This window comes from Pristiophorus japonicus, chromosome 1, assembly GCF_044704955.1.
Source record: "Pristiophorus japonicus isolate sPriJap1 chromosome 1, sPriJap1.hap1, whole genome shotgun sequence".
In the NCBI taxonomy this organism is placed as follows: Eukaryota; Metazoa; Chordata; class Chondrichthyes; family Pristiophoridae; genus Pristiophorus; species Pristiophorus japonicus.
Genome location: NC_091977.1, coordinates 65,425,886 through 65,452,114, shown reverse-complemented (window position 1 = coordinate 65,452,114; position 26,229 = coordinate 65,425,886). Strand labels below are relative to the sequence as shown.

The 26,229-nt window shown below is 44.2% G+C and overlaps 1 protein-coding gene across 2 annotated transcripts in view; it reads right to left on the bottom strand.

Moving 5' to 3' along the window:
• The window catches only part of LOC139264292 (zinc finger and BTB domain-containing protein 5), a 49,276-nt gene extending 23,458 nt beyond the window's left edge, over positions 1-25,818 (bottom strand). Inside the window, exon 1 of one of the 2 annotated variants that reach the window (XM_070880542.1) lies at positions 25,630-25,818. The gene's annotated coding sequence lies outside the window, so the exon portion shown is untranslated. The remainder of the gene's footprint in view (positions 1-25,629) is intronic. The other variant, XM_070880534.1, reaches the window with a different exon arrangement.
• Between the last annotated feature and the right edge of the window lie 411 nt (positions 25,819-26,229).

Sequence of the window (26,229 nt, the reverse complement as noted above, 5' to 3'; positions counted from 1 at the left end):
CAGGCTTGAAGGGCCGAATGGCCTGCTCCTGCACCTATTTTCTATGTTTCTATGTCTTGCTTGACCCAACCTTATTGAATTCTTTGAAGTAATAGAAAGAGTAGACAAGAGTGATGAAGTAGATGTAATATATTTGGATTTTCAAAAGGCCTTCAATAAGTAGACTCATGACTAAGGTCAGAGCATGTGGAGCCAGGGGACAAGTAGCAGAATGGATAGCAAGTTAGCTTTTTTTAAAATTCATTCATGGGATGTGGGCATCGTCGGCAAGGTCGGCATTTATTGCCCATCCCTAATTGCCCTTGAGGTGGTGGTGGTGGGCCTCCTTCTACAACCGTTGCAGTCCATGCTTCTTTGTAGCGATTTGGTATCACTGAGTGGCTTGCTCGGTCATTTTAGAGGTCAGTTAAGAGTCAACCACATTGCTGTGGGTCTGGAGTCAAATTTCATGCCCTAAAGGACATTAGTGAACCAGATGGGTTTTTATCACAATCTGATAATGTCATGGTCACAATTAATGATTCTAGCTTTTTTTTTAAAATCCAGATTTATTTAATTAACTGAATTTAAATTCCCCAGCTGCTGCGGTGGGATTTGAACTTATGTCTCCGGCTACAGAACAGAAAACAGAGAGTAGGGGTTAAACTTAGCTACTCAAACTGGCAAAAGATAGAAAGTGCTGGGACCACTGTTGTTCACCATTTACAGAAACAATTTGGACACAGGAATCAGAAGTACAATTTCAAAATTTGCAGATGACATCAAATTGGAGGGGGGTACAGTAAATACTGAGGAAGACTGCAACAAAATACAAGATGACATTAATAAACTTGCAGAATGGGCAGGTAATTGGCAAATGAATTTCAATACAAGTGTGAGGAGTTACATTTTGGTAGAAAGAATAAGGTGGCCACATACTGCTTGGATAGCAAGAGTTGAAATGAGGTTCAACCACCACCCGCCCCACCTGTGACAGAAACTGTAGATCCCGCATTGGTCCCATCAGTCATCTTAGAACTCATTAGTGTGGAAGCAAATCATCCTCGACTCCAGGAGACTGCCTAAGAAGAAGAAATGGGGTAGAGGAGCAAAGGAATTTGGGGTACAGATACAGAAATTATTAAAAGTAGCAGCATTGGTTAATAAGGACATAAAAAATCAAACCAAACACTGGGGTTCATTTCATAACATGGCTGATCTGATCTTGTCCTCAACTCAACTTTCCTGCCCGTTCCCCATAACCCTTGATTCTCTTATAATCTGTCTATCTCCACCTTAAATATATTCAATGACCCAGCCTCCTCAGCTCTCTGGGGTAGTGAATTCCAAAGATTCATGACCCTCAGAAGAAATTCCTCCTCAATTCGGTTTTAAATGGGCAACCCCTTATTCTGCAACTATGCCCCCTAGTTCTAGATTCTAGAGGGGAAACATCCTTCTCTGCATCTACACTGTCAAACCCTCTCAGAATCTTGTATGTTTCAATAAGATCACCTCTCATTCTTCTAAACTCTAATGAGTATAGATAGGCACAACCACTCAACCTTTCTTCATAAGATAACCCCCCTCATTTCTGGAATCAACCTCGTGGACCTTCTCTGAACTGCCTCCAATGCAAGTATATCCCTTCTTAAATAAGGAGACCAAAACTGTACGCAGTACTCCAGATGTGGTCTCACCAACGCCCTGTACAGTTGTAGCAAATCTTCCCTACTTTTATACTCCATCCCCCTTGCAATAAAGGCCAACATTCCATCTGCCTTCCTAATTACTTGCTGTAACTGCATGCTAACTTTCTGTTTCATGCACAAGGACCCCCCGATCCCTCTGTCCCACAACATTTTGTAGTCTCTCTCCATTCAAGTAATAATTTGCTTTTTTATTCTTCCTACCAAAGTGGATAACCTCACATTTTCCCACATTATAGTCCATCTGCCAATTTTTTGCCCACTCACTTAACCTATCTATATCCCTTTGCAGATTCTGTGTGTCCCCTCCTCACAACTTGTTTTCCCACCTATCTTTGTATCATCAGCAAATTTGGCTACAGTACACTCGGTCTCTTCATCTAAGTCATTAATATAGATTATAATTAGTTGAGGCCTCAGCACTGATCCCTGCTGTACCCCACTAGTTACTGTTAGCCAACCTGAGAATGACCCATTTGTCTCGACTCTCTGTTTTCTCTTAGTTAGCCAATCCTCTATCCATGCTAATATATTATCCTCAACCCTGTGAGCTCTTATCTTGTGCAATAACCTTTTATGTGGCACCTTATCAAATGCCTTCTGGAAATCCAAGTACACATCTACCTTGCTTGTTACATCCTCAAAGAACTCTAGCAAGTTTGTCAAACACGATTTCCCTTTCATAAAACCATGCTGACTCCACTCGATTGCATTATGATTTTCTAAATGTCCTGCTACTACTTTCTTAATAATAGACTCCAGCATTTTCCCAATTAGGTTAACTGGTCTATAGTTTCCTACTTTCATTTATCCTTGCAACCACGTCTCTGTAATGGCTATCAGATCATACCCATCTCTTTCTATTTGTGGTGTCAACTCATCTATCTGGTTATGAATGGTGCGTGTATTCAGATAGAGCTTTTAAATTTGTCTTTCTACCATTTTTCCCTACTTTAACTCTACTTTCTGGTGTATTCTTATGTTTGTACACTCTGTCCCTTCATGTCACACTCTGGTTATCATTATCCATATTGCTACCGTGCACAATTGCCTTCTCCTTTCTCTTCGACTTTTTTAATTTTCCCTCACCTGAATCATTCTCCCCCCACCCCCCATTAGTTTAGTTTAAAGGTCTATCTGCAACCCTAGTTGTTCGATTCGCCAGGATACTGGTCCCAGCATGGTTCGAGTAAAGCCCACCCCAATGGAACAGCATTCTCTTATCCCAGTACTGGTGCCAGTGCCCTATGAATCGAAACCCATTTCTCCCACGCCAATCTTTGAACCACGCATTCATCTCGCGGAACTTATTGACCCTATGCCAATTTGCTCGTGGCTCAGGTAGTAAACCTTTTTGGTTCTGCTTTTTGATTTGGCCCCTAGCTGCTCATACCCCCTCAGCAGAACCTCTTTCTTCGTCCTATCTATGTCATTAGTACCTATGTGGACCACGACAACTGGATCTATCCCTTCCCATTCCAAGTTCCTCTCCAGCCCAGAGGAGATGTCCTTAACCCTGGCATTGGGCAGGCAACTCAGCCTTCGGGTCTCACGCTCTCGGCTGCAGAGAATAGTATCTATCCCCCTAACTATACTATCCTCTACCACAACGACATTTCTTTTTACTCCCCCAACTTGAATGGCCCCCTGTAACATGGTGCTGTGGTCAGTTTGCTCATCCTCCCTGCAGTCTCTCCTCTCACCTACACAGGCTGCAAGTACTTCGAACCTGTTGGACAAGTGCAAGGGCTGAGACTCCTCCAATGCTACCTCCTGGATCCCCATACCTGCCTCACTCGTAGTCACAGCTTCCTGTCCCTGACCACGGACTAAATTTGAAATATTTAACCTAAGGGGTGTGACTGCCTCCTGGAACAAAATGTCCAGGTAACTCTCCCCTCCCTGATGCATCGCAGTTTCCGAAGCTCTGTCTCCAGCTCATCAACTCTGAGCCTCAGGATAGAATTGAAAAGCAGAAAAGTTATATTAAACTTGTATCGAACCTTGGTTAGACCACACTTGGGAGTTTTGGTTGCCATATTATATATATAAAAAAAGAGAGGCATTAGAGAAAGTTAAAAAAAAATTAACAAGAATTATACCAGAACTGGGAGGATATACTTATTAGGAAAAGATGAACAAGCTGGGGCCTTTCTCTAGAAAAGAGAAGGACGAGGGGGTGACCTGATATAGGTTTTTAAGATCATGAAAGGGTTTGATAGGGTATCCATGGAAAAAATGTTTCCACTTACATGGTGCATTTAAGGGGAAGTTAGATAAGCATGAGAGATAAAAGAATAGAAAGATATGCTGATAGGGTTAGATGAAAAGGGGTGGGAGGAGGCTCATGTGGAGCCTAAACTGCAACATAGACCAGTTATGCTATGTGGAGAACTTTAGCTGCCACTGAGATGCAACTGGTCCAGGAAGCTTCTCACACCTCAGAACAAAAGAATATTTTCCTCACTGCACAAGTGTCTTCCATTTTAAGGATCCCAGAGCCTTGGCTCTTTTCTGTCACATAACTTTCCCAATGGAAAGATGGTTACTCATTGCCACCATTTACTCTGGTGAAATGCTAACCAATCTATTCAGTTGTAAGACTTTCCCAGATGCATGGAATCCAGCCTTCCTCTCGGGTTGCAGGAGGAACATCTAGTTCAACGAGTCAATCAGCATGTCATTTATCTACCCAACCACTTGTTGCTTCCCTGCTGCTGAAGATGCCGTGAAATGATTGCCGTGTTTGGCTACCTGATCCAATGTCATAAGAGCATAAGAACATAAGAAATAGGAGCAGGAGTAGGCCATATGGCCCCTCGAGCCTGCTCCGCCATTTTATACGATCTTGGCTGATCCGATCATGGACTCGAGTCCACTTCCCTGCCCGCTCCCCATACCCTTTATTCCCTTATCGGTTAAGAAACTGTCTATTTCTGTCTCAAATTTATTCAATGTCCCCGCTTCCACAGCTCTCTGAGGCAGCGAAGTCCACAGATTTACAACCCTCTGAGAAAAGAAATTCCTCCTCAGCTCAGTTTTAAATGGGCGGCCCCTTATTCTACAATTATGCCCCCTCGTTCTAGTCTCCCCTATCAGTGGAAACATTTTCTCTGCATCCACCTTGTCAAGCCCCCTCATAATCTTATACGTTTCGATAAGATCACCTCTCAATCGTCTGAATTCCAACGAGTAGAGGCCCAACCTACTCAATCTTTCCTCATAGGTCAACCCCCTCATCCCCGGAATCAACCTAGTGAAGCAAGTATATCCTTTCATAAATATGGAAACCAAAACTGCACGCAGTATTCAAGGTGTGGCCTCACCAATACCCTGTATAACTGTAGCAACACTTCCCTGCTTTTATACTCCATCCCCTTTGCAATAAAGGCCAAGATTCCATTGGCCTTCCTGATCACTTGTTGTACCTGAATACTAACCTTTTGTGTTTCATACACAAGTGCCCCCAGGTCCCGCTGTACTGCAGCACTTCACAATCTTTCTCCATTTAAATGATAACTTGCTCTTTGATTTTTTTTCTGCCAAAGTGCATGACCTCACACTTTCCAACATTATACTCCATCTGCCAAATTTTTGCCCACTCACTTAGCCTGTCTATGTCCTTTTGGAGATTTTTGGTGTCCTCTTCACACATTGCTTTTCCTCCCATCTTTGTATCGTCAGCAAACTTGGCTACATTATACTTGGTCCCTTCTTCCAAGTCGTTAATATAGATTGTAAATAGTTGGGGTCCCAGCACTGATCCCTGCGGCACCCCACTAGTTACTGATTGCCAATCCGAGAGTGAACCATTTATCCCGACTCTCTATTTTTTGTTCGTTAGCCAATTCTCTATCCATGCTAATATATTACCCCCAATCCAGTGAACTTTGATCTTGTGCTGTAACCTTTTATGTGGCATCTTGTCAAATGCCTTCTGGAAGTCCAAATACACTACATCCACTGGTTCCCCTTTATCCACCCTGTTTGTTACATCCTCAAAAGAATTCTAGCAAATTTGTCAAACATGACTTCCCCTTCATAATTCCATGCTGACTCTGCCTGACCGAATTATGCTTTTCCAAATGTTACTACTACTTTAATAATGGACTCCAATATTTTCCCAACCACAGATGTTAGGCTGACATCTTGGTCTAGCAATCTTAACTTTAAAGGACATTATATCTTTATTGGTTACATTTTCTCCCTCAAACTGCAATGTCATTACACAAGGCATTTCTCTTGTTATTTCCATAGTCCTGAGCTTTCCACAATTTTTTTTACTTCCAACCCACATGCCCCTGGAATCAAATGATAAGCAGCAAGAAGGGCTCACTTTACAGCATCAAAGTCCACACCATCAGTTCAGTGCTTTATTACTAATTGTGAGAACCAGCATTTCTGCCCAAATTTCTCTCCTGCAGTTATGGTCATTTGCTAATAATTCAAAAATCTGTAACAATCAATCTATGTTATCCTCTTATTTAACATTTGGAATAAGGCTAAATTTTCTGCAATTACCAGCTGGATCAACTAGTATCCCACTCACGAGCCTCAGTTACTTAGGCACATCAAAGGTATTTTGGTCCTTTTCCTCTACCCTGTGGTTTCTGCAGAGCTTCATTTCTTCAATCTATAATGCGTAGTGACGTGCAATTGTTCTGCCCCCCCTTGTGCTGGCACTGTGTCGCTTCATGTCTGTGCAAATAGTTTTTCAGCCTCCAGCATTTTAAAACACGAGCAACACGTTTGGTCTGCACGTGATAAATATTCCACTTTAGCTGCCATCAAACATCACGTTTTGGGTTATCTCTTTGGCCATAGTCAGGACCCATTATTCATGTTCACTGTAAAAGGCAGCTTCCATCAGCAGGCCCACATCTCAAACTGAAACTGAAAGGCATGTAGTGTGCCTTAGGGAATATACTTGAAATACTACAGGATACCCACTGTATAATCCTAATCTCTGAATTATGGAGAAAGAACACACGGATGGACCATATATTTCAGGTTAAATCATTTATGGAAACAAAATGGACCGAAAATTACAGCCTCGCCGGGTCCGTACGAAATGCGCATGCACTCGGTGAAGCCTCGCAAAAGCCAGTTCTTGGGGCGCCATGCGCATGCGCCGAGAAACGGCTTTTCCGATTTGTCAAGATTTCTTCTAAGAGAATCTGCGCATCCCTGGGAGAAGGACATTCGCGCAGCAGAGATTGGACTATTTGCCCAACTCATGCCCAGCGAATGTCCTTCAAACTTAACATTTTTAAAACAGAAAAAAATTTAATTTAATCATTCATTTTTAAATTAAAAACCCTGCCCATTAAAGTAACTTTATTTTTAACCCTATTAAAACACACAAAAAAAATTCAAAAAAAATTTTTTTTTTCCTAAAACATTTAATTACATTTAATTTCAATTAATTTTAAATATGCGAGGTTTTTCTTCATTTATTATGCTGTGTTTCTTGTTTTAGGGTTTTCTCATTGATAGTAATGGGAATTTGTAAAAACAGAGTTCCCATTTTTATCACTGAGAATACTACCTAGTGATTGGTGGTCCAGGCCCACGTGACGCCAGCATTTCCGTACGTACGAGGAAGTTATCTTCCTGTGTGCTGCACAGCGAATGAAGTCTTCAGACTGGAATCCTACGTTCCTCCGGAACCACCAGGCATTTTCATTTAAAAAATTCAGGTCGGAGGTGTTTGTCCAAAAGAAACCTCCGACCGTAATTTTCGCCCCAATATATAAAAAAAGCAAGTTAAATCAGCAGATAAGTTTGCCACAGAATACTCAACTCCGATCAGTTTAAGAACATAAGAAATAGGAGCAAGAGTAGGCCATACTCCTTGAGCCTGCTCCGCCATTCAATGAGATCATGGCTGATCATCGACCTCAACTCCACTTTCCCACCCAAACTCCATATCCCTCGATTCCCCTAAACTCCAAAAATCTATCTATTTTCAGCCTTGAATATACTCAGACTCAGCATCCACAGCCCTCTGGGGCAGAGAATTACAGAGATTCACAACCCACTGAGTGAAGAAATTCCTCTTCATCTGTCTTAAATGGTGGCCTACCCCTTATCCTGTGCCCCCTAGTTCAAGTGGGTATCCTATCTAACTGCTTTTGGAGACCAAGACAACAACCCATTAAGATATTTAATGTTTTTTCTCAGTTCTTTATTTGATCTATTAGAGGACATCAATTTGGTGTTAGTGGTCATAATTCAGTTAGATTTAGGGTAGTTATGGAAAAGGACAAAGATAAACCAGGAATAAAAGTTCTCAATTGGGAAAAAGTCAATTTTGATAAGCTGAGAGGTGATTTAGCCAAAGTGGACTGGAAACAGCTCGTTGAAGGTAAATCAGTGTCAGAGTAGTGGGAGGCATTCAAGGAGGAGATCCGGAGGGTTCAGAGCAAGTATGTTCCCTTAAAGAAAAAGGATGGGACTAACAAATCTAGAGCCCCCTGGATGTCATTACAGAGACGTGGTTGCAAGGTGACCAGGACTGGGAACTAAATATTCAGGGGTATTTGACAATTCGGAAGGACAGACAGAAAGGAAAAGGAGGTGGGGTAGCACTGTTAAGAAAGGATGGGATCAGAACATTAGTGAGAAACGATATTGGCTCAGAGGATCAAGATGTTGAATCAGTTTGGGTGGAGATAAGGAATAATAAAGGGGGGGGGGGGGGGGGGGGAAAGAAAAAAAAAAAAAAAATCGCTGATGGTGTAGTCTATAGCCCCCTAACAGTAGCTACACTGTTGGACGGAGTATAAATCAAGAAATAATGGGGGCTTGTAATAAAGGAACAGCAATAATCATGGGTGATTTTAACCTTCATATTGATTGGACAAAGCAAATTGGCCAGGGTAGCCTTGAGGAGGAGTTTATAGAGAATATCCGGGATAGTTTCCTTGAACAGTATGTTGCGGAACCAACCAGGGAGCAGGCTATCTTAGATCTAGTACTGTGTAATGAGGCAGGATTAATAAATGATCTTGTAGTAAAAGATCCTCTAGGAATGAGTGACCATAATATGGTTAAATGTCAAATTCAATTGGGAGGGTGAGAAAGTTGGTTCTCAAACCAGGGTCCCAAGCTTAAATAAAGGAGACTACAAAGGTATGAAGGCAGAGTTGGCTAAGGTGGACTGGGAAAATAGATTAAAGTATGGGATGGTTGATGAGCAGTGGCAGACATTTAAGAAGATATTTCATAACAAAATATATCCCAATGAGAAGGAAAGACTGCAAGAGAAGGGATAACCATCCGTTGCTAATTAAAGAATTAAGGGAGGGTATCAAATTGAAAATAAAGGGATACAATGTGGCCGAGACTAGTGGGAGGCCAGAGGATTGTGAAATTTTTAAAAGCCAGCAGAGAACGACCAAAAAAATGATTGAGACACGGAAAATAGATTATGAAAGTAAACAAGCACGAAATATAAAAACAGATAGCAAGAGTTTCTACAGGTACATAAAAAGGAAAAGAATGACCGAAGTAAATGTTGGTCCCCTGGAGGATGAGACTGGGGAATTAATAATGGAGAACAGGGAAATGGCAGAGACGTTGAACAAATATTTTGCATCGGTCTTCACGGTAGAAGACTCTAAAAACATCCCAATAGTGGATAATCAAGGAGCAAAAGGTAGGGAGGAACAATCACTAATGAAGTAGTACTAGGTAAAATAATTGGACTAAAGGTGGACAAGTCCCCTGGGCCTGATGGCTTACATCCTAGGGTCTTAAAAGAGGTGGCTGCAGTGATAGTGGATGCATTGGTTGTAATCTACCAAAATTCCCTGGATTCTGGGGCAGTCCCAGCGGATTGGAAAATTGCAAATGTAACCCCCCCTGTTTAAAAAAGGAGGCAGACAAAAAGCAGGAAACTATAGACCAGTGAGCCAAACATCTATCATTGGGAAAATGCTGGAGTCCATTATTAAGGAAGAAGTAGTGGGACATTTGGAAAAGCATGATTCAATCAAGCAGAGTCAGCCTGGTTTTATAAAAGGAAAATTATGTTTGACAAATTTGCTGGAGTTCTTTGAGGATGTAAAGAGCAGGGTGGATAAGGGGAACCAGCTGATGTGGTGCATTTGGATTTCCAGAAGGCATTCGATAAGGTGCCACATAAGAAGTTAATGCACAAGATAAAAGCTCATGGAGTTGGGGGTAATATATTAGCATGGATAGAGAATTAGCTAACTAACAGAAAAGAAAGAGTCGGGATAAATGGGCCATTTTTCGGTTGGCAAATATTGACTAGTGGGGTATCGCAGGGATCGGTGCTGGGTCCTCAACTATTTACAATCCATCATCATCATAGGTGGTCCCTCGAACGTGGATGACTTGCTTCCACATGAGTTCACAGATGTTTCAATGAAGGACCCGCTGTTCCAGTCCTCAACTCCAATTGAAGGGTGGAAGATTTTATTAACGTGTGGTGACCATTGCACATTAGCCACCACACGTGCTTGACAGAGCTAGGCCTTTATCCAGTGGCAAGGGTTAACCAGGACGACTGGAGACCTGCTCTGCTGCACGGACCAAGTGCGTACACATATCGCAGTGTGGGCTGGCCCATGCTGCCCCGGGACCTCGGCTCTTCTGGGCCATGTACCCTCATTCGCCGCACCTCCGCCGCAATCTCCCGCCGCTCCTCCGCCACAATCATTTGCCGCACCTCTGCCACGATCACCCATCAAATCTCAGCCACGATCACTCGTCGCAAGTCCGCTATGACCTTCCCGCTCCTCCGCTGTACCAGGGCCCCACCGATGCTTCTGCCCACGCTCTAAACGGCGACCTGAGTCCTGATGACATCACCCAGTCGCCCACCTCAAAGCCGTCGCACACTTGTGTCGGCTCGCGCTGGAAGCTGCAGTGGCATGCTCCAGCTCTTATACTCCCAACTTGCGGGGTGTCCTCTCGCAGCTCGGGGTGGCCCACAATTTATATTCATGACTTGGATGAAGGGACCTAGTGTAATGTAGCCAAGTTTGCTTATGATATAAAGATGGGTGGGAAAGCAAATTGTGAGGAGGACACAAAAAATCTGCAAAGGGATATAGACAGGCTAAGTGAGTGGGCAAAAATTTGGCAGCTGGAGTATAATGTGGGAAAATGTGAGGTTATTTACTTTGGCAGCAATGAAAGAAAAACAAATTATAATTTAAATGGAGAAAAATTGCAAAGTGCTGCAGTAGAGACCTGGGGGTCCTTGTGCATGAAACACAAAAAGTTAGTATGCAGGTACAACAAGTAATCTGGAAGGCAAATGGAATGTTGGCCTTTATTGCAAGGGGGGTAGAGTATAAAAGCAGAGAAGTCCTGCTACAACTGTACAAAGTATTGGTGAGGCCACACCTGGAGTACTACATACAGTTTTAGTCTCCGTATTTAAAGAAGGATATACTTGCATTGGAGGCTGTTCAGAGAAGGTTCACTCGGTTAATTCCGGAGATGAGGGGTTTGACTTATGAGGATAGGTTGAGCCTATACATATTGTAGTTCAGAAGAATGAGAGGTGATCTTATTGAAACTTAAAAGATAATGAGGGGTTTCGACAAGGTGGATGCAGAGAGGATATTTCCACTCATAGGGAAAACTACAACTAGGTGACATAGTCTTAGAATAAGGGGCTGCCATTTAGAACTTAGACAAGGAGAAATTTCTTCTCTGAGGCTTGTAAATCTATGGAATTCTCTGCCCCAGAGAGCTGTGAAGGCTAGGTCATTGAATATATTTAAGGTAGAGATCGACAGATTTTTGAGCAATAAGGGAGTAAAAGGTTAAGCAGAGCGGGCAGGGAAGTGGAGCTGAGTCCATGACCAGATCAGCCATGATTTATTGAATGGCGGAGCAGGCTCGTGGAGCAAATGGCCTACTCCTGCTCCTATTTCTTATGATAAAGAAAAAAAGGGAGGCTTATAACAGATACCGAGGGCTCAATACTGCAGAAATGCTAGAGGAGTATAGAAAGTGCAGGGCTGAAATTAAAAAGGAAATTAGGAAAGCAAAAAAATATGAAAAAATTTTGGCAAATAAAATCAAGGAAAACCCAAAGATGTTATACAAATATATTAATAACAAGAGGATAACTAAAGAAAGAGTAGGGCCTATGAGAGACCATAAAGGTAATCAGTGTGTGGAGGCGGAACACGTGAGTATGGTTCTTTGCGCCTGTTTTCACAAAAGAGAGGGGCAATGCAAACATTGCAATTGGGGAGAAGTGTGAAATTCTGGCCCCAAGTTTCGTGCCGCGGCGAAAACGGCGCACCTCCGAGCTGGGCGCCTGTTTATCGTGCCAAAAACTGCGCCTAAAAAAAAGTCCGATATTCTCAAGCTCCTTGGAGCTCGATGTCTGCTTGGCGCGGGCGCGCACTTCGCAGCAGGGGGCAGAGCCTAACACTCGCGCCGATTTTCTAAGTAGCAGGGGGCGGGTACAATTTAAATTAGCCTTCGTGGTGCCGGCAACCCTGCGCGTGCGCGTTGGAGCGTTCGCGCACGCGCAGTCTCACACAAACATTGGCACTCGGCCATTTTTTAAAATACTGCAGAAAAAGTGAAGATTTGTTTCTTGGACCCCTGCAAAGGCTTGTAATTTAATTTTTTTTGATATTTCTGTGTGTGAGGGAGTGCTTTTAGCAGCACTGCTGAATAAATCACCTGCTGAAATCAGTGAGTTCAGTTTTTCACTGCTAAACTTGCAGAACCGGTGCTGCATTGGTGCATGCAAATTAAGGACTGTGTGTTTGGAGAAATAAGAGTGCCAATTCAACTTTGCAATAATACGTGGTGATGACAATGCAGCACCCATTCTGCAAATTTAAATATAAAACTGTCGATGTGGCTGCCTCTCCCTGTCCAAATGGCCTCAGTCCCCCTCACAGCTCGAAGGCTGCTGCTGTATCTTCGGCTGCAGGCCAGCCACTGATGCCGCTGATATCCTATGGCCGAATGGCCTCATGTCCGTCCGCTGCTGATTTTTTGGCTGCCGGCCAGCCACTGACGCCACCCCTAAAGCGTGGCCGAATGGCCTCAAGAACCTTAATGAGCTGCGTGTGTCCTGCGTTGATTCTTCGGCTGCCGGCCAGCCACTGACGCCGCTGATATCTCATGGCCGAATGGCCTCGGGTCCGTCCAGTGCTGCTTCTTCGCGGCCAGCCACGAAGAGAATGAAGGCCTGCCTCAAGCACCGCAGCTCAGCTCGAAGCTTGCTGCCGTCGAGACACTGACGCCACACCGCTGCCTGTCTCCAACATGAAAGGCTTGCCTGAAGCACTTTCACACTGGTAGGAACATGGTTTATTTAATCTTTTCTTTGCTTATAAATTTTTATTCAGGTTGGATTTATTTGTATAAGCATAACTAAGGATTGATTGTAGAATTTAATGACTTCCCTTTCCCCCCCCTCCCCCCCCCCCCCATTCCCTACGCCTAATTTGTAACCTATGCCTGATTTTCTAAAGTGTAGACAAGGTTTTTTCGAGCGTACAAAAATCTTCACTTACTCCATTCTAAGTTAGTTTGGAGTAAGTTTTCACTCACGAAACTTTGAAATCAGGCGTAAGTGGCCGGACACGCCCCCTTTTGAAAATAAAATTCTGTTCCAAAGTGAAACTGTTCTAACTGACTAGAACTGGAGCAAACTAAATGTGGAGAATTCCGATTTCTAAGATACTCCGTTCTACACCAGTTGCTCCTAAAAATCAGGAGCAAATCATATGGAAACTTGGGGCCATTAGATGAAATAAACATAATAAGAGAGAAAGTATTAAGGGTTTTGCAGCTTTGAAAGTGCATAAATCCTCAGGCCCGGATGAAATGTATCCCAGGCTGTTAAAAGAAGCAAAAAAGAGGAAATAGCAGAGGCACTGACCATCATTATCCAATCCTCTCTGGCTACAGTGTGGTGCCAGAGGACTGCTAATGTGGTACCTTTGTTTACAAAGGGAGAAAGGGATACACCAAGTAATTACAGGCCAGTCAGCCTAACCTCGTTGGTGGGAAAACTACTGGAGAAAATTCTGAGGAAGAGGACAAATCTTCATTTAGAAATACATGGATTAATCAAGGACAGTCAGCATGGATTTGTTAAGGGAGGTCATGTCTGACTAACTTGATTGAATTTTTTGAAGTAACAAGGAGGGTCGATGAGGGTAGTGTGTTTGATGTAGTGTATATGAATTTTAGCAAGGCTTTTGATAAGGTCCCACATGGCAGACTGATCACGAAAGTAAATGCCCATGGAATCCAAGACAAAGTGGCAAGTTGGATCCAAAATTGGCTCAGAGATAGGAAGCATAGAAAAATAGAAAACAGGTGCAGGAGTAGGCCATTCGGCCCTGCACCACCATTCAATATGATCATGGCTGATCATGCAACTTCAGTACCCCACTCCTGCCTTCTCTCCATACCCAGTGATCCCTTTAGCCATAAGGGCCACATAAGAACATAAGAATTAGGAACAGGAGTAGGCCATCTAGCCCCTCGAGCCTGCTCCGCCATTCAACAAGATCATGGCTGATCTGGCCGTGGACTCAGCTCCATTTACCTGCCCGCTCCCCATAACCCTTAATTCCCTTATTAGTTAAAAATCTACCTGTGATTTGAATACATTCAATGAGCTTGCCTCAACTGCTTTCTTGGGCAGAGAATTCCACAGATTCACAACCAAATTCCTTCTCAACTCGGTTTTAAATTGGCTCCCCCGTATTTTGAGGCTGTGCCCCCTAGTTCTAGTCTCCCCGACCAGTGGAAACAACCTCACTGCCTCTATCTTGTCTATCCCTTTCATTATTTTAAATGTTTCTATAAGATCACCACTCATCCTTCTGAACTCCAACGAGTAAAGACCCAGTCTACTCAATCTATCATCATAGTAACCCCCTCATCTCCGGAATCAGCCTAGTGAATCGTCTCTGTACCTCCTCCAAAGCTAGTATATCCTTCCTTAAGTAAGGTGACCAAAACTGCACACAGTACTCCAGGTGCGGCCTCACCAATACCCTGTACAGTTGCTTTTGAATAACTCCCTTTTGAATATATCCAACGAATTGGCCTCAACAACTTTCTGTGGTAGAGAATTCCACAGGTTCACAATTCTCTAGGTGAGAAGGTTTCTCTTCATCTCGGTCCTATATGGCTTACCCCTTATCCTTAGACTGTGACCCCTGGTTCTGGACTTCCCCAACATCGGGAACATTCTTCCTGCATCAAACCTGTCCAGTCCCATCAGAATTTTATATGTTTCTATGAGATCCCCTCTCATTCTTCTAAATTCCAGTGAATATAATATATAAGCAAAGGGTAATGGTTGATGAGTATTTTGTGACTGGAAGGCTGTTCCCAGTGGGGCTGCGCAGGGCTCAGTACTAGGTCCCTTGCTTTTCGTGGTATATAATCAATGATTTAGACTTGAATGTAGCGGGTATGATTAAGAAGTTTGCAGATGATACTAAAATTGGCTGTGTGGTTGATAATGAAAAAGAAAGCTGTAGACTGTAGGAAGATATCAATGAACTGGTCAGGTGGGCAGAACAGTGGCAAATGTAATTCAATCCGGAGAAGTGTGAGGTAATGCATTTGGGAGGGCTAACAAGGCAAGTGAATACACATTGAATGGTAGGACAGTGATGGAGTGCATGTCCACAGATCCCTGAAGGTAGCAAGCCAGGTAGATAAGGTGGTTAAGAAGGCTTGCTTTTATTAGCCGAGGCATAGAATACAAGAGCAGGAAGGTCATGCTTGAACTGTATAAAACACTAGTTAGGCCACAGCTAGAGTACTGGGTACAGTTCTGATCACCACATTACAGGAAAGATGTGATTGCACTAGAGAGGGTACAGAAGAGATTTACGAGGATGTTGCCTGGACTGAAGAGTTTTAAGCTATGAGGAAAGATTGGATAGACTGGGGTTGTTTTCTTTGGAACAGAGAAGGCTGAGGAGAGACCTTACTGAGGTGTATAAAATTATGAGGGGCCTAGATAGAGTGGATAGGACTGACCTATTTCCTTTAGCAGAGCGGTCAAATACCAGGGGGCATAGAATTAAAGTAAGTGGTCGAAAGTTTAGAGGGAATTTGAGGGGAAATTTCTTCATCCGGAGGGTAGTGGGGGTCTGGAACTCACTCCTTAAAGGGTGGTAGAGGCCGAAAACTTAACCACATTTAAAAAGTACTTGGATGTGCACTTGAAGTGCCGTAACCTGCAGGGCTACAGACCAAGAGCTGAAAAGTGGGATTAGGCTGGATAGCTCTTTGTTGGCCGCCGCGGACATGATGGGCCGAAATGGCCTCCTTCTCGTGTAGGGAAACAGGCATCCAATTTGTGTGCAGCAAGATAATCTGTTTTGCTGAGAGAATGTTGCATTATCAGAGGTGCTGCCCTTTGGATGATGCTTTAAACCCAGTCTGTCTGTTCAGGTGGATATAAAATATCTCATGGTCCTATCTGAAGAGTGGTCATGTGTGCCTACATAACAACAGTGACTATGTTTGAAGTGTATTTCATTCGCTATGAAGTGCCCCGAAGATGTGAACGGTGCTGTACAAATAAAAGTCTTTCTTTCAGGAAGTATGATTTTACAGCAACCCATCCACTGAAGATTCATACAACCTCCTGAGGATTTTGCCAGCATGAGGTTCTGTTGCTGGACTTTTAACAACAGCAAGATATTCACAAAATGTAACTGCTTATTAGCTCAGAGATTTTTGGCATCACAAGAACAACAACTTGTACTTATATAGTGCCTTTATCATAGTAAAACATCCCAAGGCGCTTCACAGGAACATGATGGATAACAAACTAATCAAACCAGAGTAAACAGCACACTAACAATCTTAAAAAGAACTGTAGTGTTCTTTGTAAATTACCCTGTGTCTGCTGTCCAATACATAAATACCTACTTTGTATCTAAGAGAGACTTGGTATAGTACTAATAGAATGGTTTGATGATATCTGTACAATACAATATCTGATCCCAACCAGTAGCAAAGCTAGAGGCTCATCTGATCTTTAGGTTGTTAAGACAACTGGAAGCCACAGCAGCCATGGTACCATATAGCTGCATATTCATGTGAAGGCTCCTGGTCTATTTGATCTCCTTTTATCAGATTTACAAGGATGGTGGGTGAGTAAGACTTTGTAAGTACTAATTCTGGTGAACATCTTCAAAGATCATCTCCTGCCAATATATTAAATCAGGGTAAACAAGAGGAGGGCTAATCCAGATAATCATACTGGGATTGAACATCCCTTTCCTTAGAGAGTGGACATAATTTGGTGGAACATCCAAAGGATGAATAAACGTTCATCCTCAATTGTCTATCGCAAGGTCATTACAAGTTTTATCTCCAAAATAATCTCTATGGCAGATGTTTCCCTATATGGAGTAAAGTGCATTTTGTGTTCTTCCCTTCTTGTCAATAAAGAACAGATTCCTTACTGAAGAGTTTGCCCTCTTGGCCACAGACCCCTTTGCATTAAAGTGGTACATAAATCACCTCCGATACTGCTCAAGATTCCCTCATTTGGGCTTGTACGCAGTATGTGCAGAGGATCCTAGTCCAAAAAATCCCAAAAGGAAGGACCGACAATAGACCTTACTGATCTTTTTTAGTTGGTCATACAATCTTCCCTGGTCACAACTTGCTCTCACAGAGCGCGCAGTTCAGCAGTATTATGATTGATCGCCTAATTTCTGGGTGGTCCAGAGGTTTTAACCTGGCTTTTAAAAAATCTGATATATTGTCTGCGTCCTTTTGCATTTCAGCTAATTGTATTTACAAGCCAGAGAGCAACAAGTTCTCCATTTATTGCAGCAATAAGCAAGGAAACTAGCTCTTAACCTTGTCACCAGGATCGAGAAGTAATATTTCTCATTACCACACAATCTCTAGGTGGGCAGCAGAATGTCACTCATTAGCTAACCACCCAACACTATCCAAGTCAAGGGTTGCTCCACAGGAGGGGTGGTCTCATCTACTATTCTAATACAGGAAACTTAACAGACAACCACATTATCCTCGATCAGTGCATTTGTTAGACAAGGATATTTAGCCCAAGCAGGAGAATTTTACATTAAATTTTGTTTTCCCGTTGATTTTTCCTTTTTCATGTAACTTTTGTCATGCTTCATTACTTGTTAGTTTAAGCAGTTTCCAACTCTTCTTCTAGCTATAGCTTGAGGACCCAACCTTAAGAAAAAGGAGATATAACTACAGAAATTCCTGTTATGCAAAGGCAAGTTGTCCACACACATACAGGATATACCCTCCCAGCTACTCAATGAAGAAACTGATAACTAAGTTAACAACATTTTTATCATTGGAACGGAGTATCTTTCACAAGGTAAATCAACCGTACAGCTAGTGCAGATCATAAGAGAACTTAAAATCTTTTTTCCCCAATGCAAAATGCTTGATAAGAAACATCTGCAGGGGAGGAATATGTGGCTTGTTATCAAAAATATTTTGATGGATATCATTCTTGTTAAGTGCCTTGGTACTTTTGCTAGGTTAAAGGTGCTATATAAATGTAAGTTGTTGTTGTCTCAACTCATAGAAGCATAGAAAATAGGTGCAGGAGTAGGCCATTTGGCCCTTCTAGCCTGCACCACCATTCAATGAGTTCACGGCTGAACATGCAACTTCAGTACCCCATTCCTGCTTTCTCGCCATAGCCCTAGATTCCCCCTAGCAGTAAGGACTTCATCTAACTCACATGAAGAATGGCCACAGGCAAATTACTAGAGGCCTGTCAACACTTACAGACCTGTATCCCAGCACAGATCAGCACCTTCAGGAATAGAGGAGAAAACTGGAACGTGGGATGCGTGATCATTGTCATTGTGCTGCCACTTTTCCAAACTGGTATCAGCAGGAGATAAAGTTTCTTTCTTTATCAGCACATGATATATTCCGAGGTGATTCTGGTGAATGTCAATGAGTATTCTGAACACATTAATTCCACCAAGTTTATACTGACAAAGATACTAAAATCCACTGACTGTCAGCCATTTGTGAACATGGGCCAAGATGCAATGGTGCAGAGGAGAGTACGAGTAAGAAAAACACAACTGAAAGCTTTATGCTGCAAAGCACAATGCCAATATTTCAGCACATGCACAGACTGCACACACCAATTCACCAATCTGGTCCTTTTTTGTCATTTAGCAGACAAGACTCCTTTTTGCTAAAAGATTAATTTCTCCCCTTCCTTAGGTCTTGTTGCATGATACACCATTCCAAGTGTCCACTAATGCTACTCTGACATTGGCCACAAAGATGTACGTGGGAACAACCCAGAGTCAGTTCCCTAATTTACCCTCCTTCTTCCACCATATCAGCACAGCTGAGCTCAGGAACTCAGCATGTGGAGTATCTCGGGCACACGGCCGTGATCTTACATTTCCTGACTTTGTTTATATAACCTCATTTAAAAACAAAGCAACTTGAATTAGTAAACCATCATTATATGCGGTCCCTCGAACAAGGATGACTTGCTTCCATGAGTTCACAGATGTTTCAATGGAGGACCCGATGTTCCAATCCTGAACTCCAATTGAGGGGGTGGAAGATGTCTGTGCGTGAATTTTTTTTAACATGTGATGACCATTGCGCACCAGCCACCACACGGGCTTGACAAAGCTAGGCCTTTATCCAGTGGCAAGGGTTAACCAGGACGACTGGAGACCTGCTCTGCTGCATGGACCTAGTGTGCACACATATCGCAGTGTGGGCAGGTCCGTGCTGCCCCTGGGCCCTCGGCTCTTCTGGGCGCCGTACCCTCATTCACCGCACTTCCGCCACGATCTATCGCCGCTCCTCTGCCACAAACAGTCACCGCACCTCCGCACCAAACATTCGCCGAACCTCCGTGAAGACAGTGAAGACAGGTTGCCTTTCCTGAACCCAAGCTTTCTTGTCCTAAGGTTTATTTGAATTAAATTGGAAAAAGGCCACTGACTGAGGCCTCATAGGAGGTAGACGAGGCTGCAAACAATACCGAAAAAGTAAGCCCAGAACACAAAATTAAACCACAGGAAAGGGGATGACAACAGGTTGAAACTGTGAAAGGAAAATTTAGGGCTGATATCAGGAAGATGATCGTCATACACTGTGTGCCAAAATTAAGAGATAAGGTAAATGGTGAATGTGGAGAAAATACTTCCAATAGGAGGTACTTTGAGTAATGTTTTAGAGGGGAAAAAAACTAAATGGCAAATCTCCTGTCTCATTGGACATGTTTCATATTTCACCTCCATGAAGGAAACCATTCAGTTTACAGCGACACGCACACCCAAAGGGAACCCTACAGATCGACGGGCTTTCTAAGTGTCAGTAGCAGCTCAGTGGGTAGCACTCTCGCCTGATTCAGAAGGTGCTGGCGTTCAGATGGGACATTAAACTGAGGTCCAGTCTGCTCTCTCAGGTGGACGTAAAAGATTCCATGGCACTATTTTGAAGAAGAGCAGGAGAGTTATCCCCGGTGTCCTGGCCAATATTTATCCCTCAATCAACATAACAAAAACAGATTATCAGGTCATTATCACATTGTTGTTTGTGGGAGCTTGCTATGTGCAAATTGGCTGCTATGTTTCCTACATTACAACAGTGACTACACTCCAAAAGTACTTAATTGTCTATAAAGCACTTTGAGCGTCCGGTGGTCATGATAGGTGCTATATAAATTCAAGTCTTTCTTTCTTCTAATCCTGCACTAATTGGAAGGCAGTTGAATTGGTAAAAATGGCATCTACAGACAGAAACACTGCCAAGCTGCAATGTTATCATAGAATCAGACATTTACAGCACAGATTGAAGGCTATTCGGCCCATCGTGTCCTTGCTGGCTGACAAAGAGCTATCCAGCCTAATCCCACTTTCCAGCTCTTGGTCTTAGCCCTGTAGATTATGGCACTTCAAGTGCATATCCAAGTACTTTTTAAATGTGGTGAGGGTTTCTGCCTCTACCACCCTTACAGGCCATGAGTTCCAGACCCCCACCACCCTCTGGGTGAAAGAATTTTCCCTCAAATCCTCTCGAAACCTCCTACCAATTACTTTAAATCTATGCCCTCTGATTGTTGACCCCTCTGCTAATAAGAACATAAGAAATAGAAACATGAAACATACAGCCCCTCGAGCCTGCTCCGCCATGCAATAAGATCATGGCTGATCTGATCATGGATTCAGCTCCACTTCCCTGCCCGCTCCCCATAACCCTTTATCGTTTAAGAAACTATTTCTGTCTTACATTTATTCAATGTCCCAGCTGCCACAGCTCTCTGAGGCAGCGAATTCCACAGATCCACAACCTTATGAGAGAAGAAATTTCTCCTCATCTCTGTTTTAAATAGGCTCTAGTTCTAGTCTCCCCCATCAGTGGAAACATCCTCTCTGTGTCCACCTTGTCAAGCCCCCTCATAATCTTATACGTTTTGATAAGATCACCTCTAATTCTTCTGAATTCCAATGAGTAGAGGACCAACCTACTCAACCTTTCCTCATAAGTCAACCCCCTCATCCCCGGAATCAACCTAGTAAATCTTCTCTGAACTGCCTCCAGAGCAAGTATATCCTTTCGTAAATATGGAAACCAAAACTGCACGCAGTATTCCAGGTGTGGCCTCACCAATACCTTATATAGCTGTAGTAAGACTTCCATGCTTTTATACTCCATCCCTTTTGCAATAAAGTCCAAGATACCATTGGCCTTCCTGATCACTTGCTGTACCTGCATACTATCCTTTTGTGTTTCATGCACAAGTACCCCCAGGTCCCGCTGCACTGCGGCACTTTGCAATTTTTCTCCATTTAAATAATAACTTGCTCTTTGATTTTTTTTCTGCCAATGTACCTCACACTTTCCGACATTATACTCCATCTGCCAAATTTTTGCCCACTCACTTAGCCTGTCTATGTCCTTTTGCAGATTTTGTGCCTCCTCACACATTGCTTTTCTTCCCATCTTTGTATGATCAGCAAACTTGGCTACGTTACACCTAGTCCCTTCCTCCAAGTCGTTAATATAGATTGTAAATAATTGGGGTCCCAGCACTAATCCCTGCGGCATCCCACTAGTTACTGGTTGCCAACCAGAGAATGAACTTTTTATCCCAACTCTCTGTTTTCTGTTAGTTAGCCAATCCTCTATCCACCCTGTTCGTTACATCCTCAAAGAACTCCAGCAAATTTGTCTAACATGACTTCCCCTTCATAAATCCATGCTAACTCTGCCTGACTGAATTATACTGTTCCAAATGTTGCTACTACTTTAATAATGGAGTCCAACATTTTTCCAGCCACAGATGTTAGGCTAACTGGCCTATAAGTTTCCTGCTTTTTGTCTGTCTCCTTTTTTAAATAGGGACTATGGGAGGGGTCCTCTGCTATGTTAGTTACAAAGCTACTCCTTGGCGTTATGTAGGTTTTGCTACAAGTCTGCATTTTCACCCACTTCTCTTAAATTTTTACTCTCATTGAGCCATCACCGCAATTATCAAAACCACCATTTTTTTTTTTAAAAAGGAGGATGGTGACAACAATCAGAGAGAGTAATTTCTGGGTGCTCCATGCACAACGCTGCTCCAACTAGTTTGGATTTACTAACGTTACTCTTCTTCAGAAGGCTTTTCCTAAACACTTTCAAACATAAATCAATACATGTTAGCCACAGCATACCCAGTAAGTAAGATCCAAAGTCGTCCCATCCTTGGTCATCGAACACTCGGAGGCTGAACTCCAGGCCATCGTCAACACCTTCACCGAGGCGTACGAGAGCATGGGCCTTACACTAAATATCCGTAAGACAAGGGTCCTCTACCAACCTGCCCCCACCACACAGTACTGCCCCCCCGGTTATCAAAATCCATGACGAGACCTTGGACAACGTGGACCATTTTCCATACCTCGGGAGCCTACTGTCAACAAGGGCAAACATCGACAAGGTCCAACACCGCCAGTGCAGCCTTCGGTCACCTGAGGAAGAGAGTGTTTGAAGACCAGGACCTCAAATGCGGCACCAAGCTCATGGTCTACAGAGCAGTGGTGATACCCGCCTTCCTATATGGCTCAGAGACATCGACTATGTACAACAGGCACCTCAAATCATTGGAGAAGTACCACCAACGCTGCCTCCACAAGATCTTGCAAATTCATTGGCAGAATAGGCACACCGTCAGTGTCCTTGCTCAGGCCAATATCCCCAGCATCGAAGCACTGACTACACTCGATCGGCTCCGTTGGACGGGCCACATTGCCCGCATGTCTGACACGAGACTCCCAAAGCAAGCGCTCTACTCGGAGCTCCAACACAGCAAGCGAGCCTCAGGTGGGCAGAGGAAATGCTTCAAGGACACCTTCAAAGCCTCCTTGGAAAAAATGTAACATCCCCACCGACACCTGGGAATCCCTGGCCTAAGACTGTCTAAAGTGGAGGAAAAGCATCCGGGAAGGCACTGAAGGCATTGACCTCGAGTCTCTTCGCCGAGAGCAAGCTGAAGCCAAGCGTCGACAGTGGAAGGAGCGCATGGCAACCCAGGCACCCCAACCACCTGTTCCTTCAACCACCGTCTGCCCCACCTGTGACAGAGACTGTAGGTCCCGCACTGGACTCTTCAATCACCTGAGAACTCATTTCTAGTGTGGAAGTAAGTCATCCTCGACTCCGAGGGACTGCCTATGATGATGAGTAAGTAAACTTAGTTTATAAACTCACTGAAATCACTTTCACCAGACCTTCAATGTCAACAACCACCTTCCGGCATAGAAACAGAATAAAATGATTGCATAAAATAAATAATTTGGTAAAAACGGATATGGGGTAATCTAAGGCAGTGGTTCAAATGGTAGTTCTTCACATCCTGTTGATTTACATCACGATCTGAACCCTTAGGCTACCACTCCCAGCCATCGCTGCTCCCATGTATCAGATTAACACCGATGTCTGGCATACTCTTTACCAACTAAAACACACTGATGATTCCACCTGCTCGGAAAACGGATCGCGTTCCAGCTATAAGGTTATTTCCCATTAACAAGGTGGAACACACACGGCACTATTCTCAGTCCCGGATCTGATGTAGGGCAAAAGTATTACAATTCCGCTTGACATTGCAATAACACTGGCACCATTTTTGGACGCAGCACTGAGACAATCAGCGTGCAGTCCGTGCAAATACAACGGAGCACTGAATCCAGGAATGAAAAGGGCGCATTTGCAAATCCGCTGCAGGAAAGATTAGCAGCATCAGCCAATGCACTCGCTCCCAATCCGGCCGCCAACACACATACCTTGCTGCCCCCCTTCCTCCCCCGGTTCCTTGGCCGTATCCGGGCAGTTTTGGCGCAGGATGCAGATCGTTTTTTCCCACCAGCCTTCAGTGCATTGACCTGCACCCACTTCTTCCCTCTTTCTCTCTTTCTCTCACCAACCCGCGCCTGTCCAGTTTCGGTTGCAGGCACTGCGATGCAAAGAGCCGTGAAGGCCGCCGCACTCCAATACCCAGTGTGCTCTTTAAAGCTCTGGCAGTACCTTCTCACGTTGCAATGCATCGTTTTAGCGGATGGCCTACTGGTATCCAGTTAATTTGCCTAACAATGCTGCCTTAACACCCCATCTATGTGTGGGACTCACTCGACTGGATTCAGTGCCTGTAATGAAAAGCGCTGCTCAATGGGTACACTGCAAATCACACACCAAAACCACTTCGTACCAATACTAAACTGGGAGTGTAAATGCCAAGCGAAGTGAGGTTGTCCCTCCCAGCTCGGGGCTCACGCCGGATTTGAGCTGTGAATAGATTGCGGCTCCAGAAAAGTAAACACCCACTTCATGCAACCATACAGCGGCAGTGTGAATGTACAGAGAAAAAAGGCTACCCGGAGATGCTCAGCACAGGGTGCCCTGATCGGAGGACTGGGCTTTGCAGCATAGCCGAGAGAGTTTGCACAGTGGGAAGCACAGGATGACCCAGTTAGGGTTGGAATGGGCTGGGTGCACAAGGATACCCCAGGTGGGTGCAACAACTTCCATTTATATAGAACCTTTAATGTAGTAAAATGTCCCAAGGTGCTTCCGAGAAGCGTTATCAAACAAAATGACACCGAGCCACAGAAGGAGCTATTAGGACGGGTGAGGTAGATTTTAAGTAGCGCATTAAAACAGGAGAGGTAGAAAGACCACAGGGGGGATTCAAGAGCTGACGGCCGAGGCAGCTGAAGGCATAGAGACCATGGTGGTACAAAGAGAAGGAAGGATGCGCAAGAGGCCAGAATTGGTAGAGCGCAGAGATCTCAGAAGATTATAGGGCTAGAGATTCAGGGAGATGCCTGGCAGAGAGCTGGATGTACGGGATGCCTGGGCAGAGGGCTGTCTGCCCTGAGAATCCCCTGGTGGGAGTATAGGGGATGATTGTATGGGGCTGAACACACAGGGATTGCCCAGTTGAAAGTGAATGGGAATGCCTTGTGCACGAGGCTGAGTGCACGGGCATAGTTCAATTGGGGTGCAGGGAGCAGGGTACAGATGATACACCTGGATTGTGGCTGGTGCAGAAGCAGGGCAGAGTGTGTCCCTGGAGTGTATCTGTTGTAGGAAGCAGGGTGCAGAGTGTCCCTGGAGTGGGGCTGTTGTAGGAAGCAGGATGCAGTGTGTCCCTGGAGTGGGGCTGTTGTAGGAAGCAGGATGCAGTGTGTCCCTGGAGTGGGGTTGTTATAGGAAGCAGGATGCAATGTGTCCCTGGAGTAGGGCTGTTGTAATAAGCAGGGTGCAATGGGTCCCTGGAGTGGGGCTGTTGTAGGATGCAGAGTGTCCCTGGGGGCGCGGGCAGGTTTATGGCGCGGGCCCATTGTGCGCTCATTCCCTCTGGCACACTGCGCACGCGCGCGGCCCGCTCCGGTCCAACGAATCTTCCCTTTACCTGTACCGCGCGCCGCTTCTTACCGCGTTGACGCCCAAAACAACTGGTGTGTGTGTCAGTGCAGCCGGGCGACAAACTGAGACCGATCGGGAACTCAGCTCAGAGCCAACAAATTTGCTTGCGACAGGGCCGACTCCAGCGTTTGTTCCGTTGTGAACGAGACCACTAGCGGCTACCCCCTTCTCCCCATCGGCCTCTGACAAACTGTCACCTCTCACCCGGAAACGGAAACGGCCTTCCGCTTGGATTGACATGTGAGACTTGGTGTCCTTCCCTCTGGCTCTGTGTGTCAATTGTCTTGCAAACTGAAGTAGCAGCAAAGGGAATGGGTGCATGCCAGCACTGGCATCTGTGATCCCAGAAATTAGGCTGTAAAGAGAATGCAGCTATGTGTATGTTTTTCTTGTAAAATAATGACAAAGTACAATTTAAACCTTTTCCCCAAAAGAAAGTTGCATTTATATAGCTTTCACAACCTCAGAACGTCCCAAAGTGCTTCACAGCCAATGAATTGTAGTCAGTGTTGTAATATGGGGAAACACAGGAGCCAATTTACACAGAGCAAGGTCTCACACACAACAATGATCCATCAAAGTGTTT